Source organism: Pundamilia nyererei, unplaced genomic scaffold, assembly GCF_000239375.1.
Source record: "Pundamilia nyererei isolate P.nyererei 1_Seehausen unplaced genomic scaffold, PunNye1.0 scaffold00059, whole genome shotgun sequence".
NCBI classification, from domain to species: domain Eukaryota; kingdom Metazoa; phylum Chordata; class Actinopteri; order Cichliformes; family Cichlidae; genus Pundamilia; species Pundamilia nyererei.
Window position 1 is genome coordinate 123,677 of NW_005187460.1, and position 1,050 is coordinate 124,726.

Consider the following 1,050-nt stretch of genomic DNA (forward strand, 5'->3'; position numbering starts at 1 on the left):
GTTTTCAGGGTTTTTATCGGTTTTCAGCGTTATTTTGTTATCGTTTTTATCGTTTACTCGGTTTTCCTTGGTCTTTTCACGTGTGTTATGAATAAATTTCTTTTTTTCGGTACCGGTACTAGTTTTATTTTGTTGTATTTATCCACGACACCTTAAAGGTAGGTCCATGAAAATATTGTCGGGCATAAACCGGTCCGTGGCGCAAAAAAGGTTGGGGACCGCTGGTCTAGGGCATTCCATGACACTAATGTGTTTCTTCTTTAGCCACTCCTTTGCTACCTTGGTGTTATGTTTTGATGACTGTCATGCTGGAAATTGCAATTAATTGTGGCAATGGCTAGTGTGTAGCTCGGGAATGCTTTCGTTTTTCTGGGATTTAAGTGATGCCTCACTGATGTAAAGTAATGCATTGCCTGACAAATTTGAAATGCAATGTAGATATCTGATACTGAATGAAGACATTAATAATGCATGACCAGAACACAATGCAAGGCAGCCGTAATGCATCAGCTTATTCTCGTGTACTACAATTATCAGAAAACTGAATACTCCACTCTTTAAGACAGGAAATGCTTTGTTATGATTTTGTTTCAGCAAAAAAAATAAAAATAAATAAAAATAAAAAAAAAATCAAATTTTAAATGGCAAATAAAATGTTACAATTAAAGAGCAGATGACTTACTGCCAGACATGATGTGCTGTGTTATAAAAAGTTGCTAAATGCGGTATGACAGACTTCCTATCTCTGTCCTTGCGGCAGCAGATCAGAATCATTCTGTTGTGTTCCTAACCTCTTTTGGGCGTGATCACCATCTCTTTCATCGTATTTGCATTCAGAGACAAATCTCCCAGACCACACAGTTTTTCCTTAGGTGTTATGATCTGCAGTTGAGACTCTGAGGTGTACAAAGTGAACACGGTGGAGGCACTGTCCCCTGTGGAGCTACTGTACAACAGATCACCAAAGCAAACAGAGTACTCTCCAATCACAATTCCTGTGGTCTACAGTGGCTTGCAAAAGTATTCGGCCCCCTTGAACTTTTCCACATT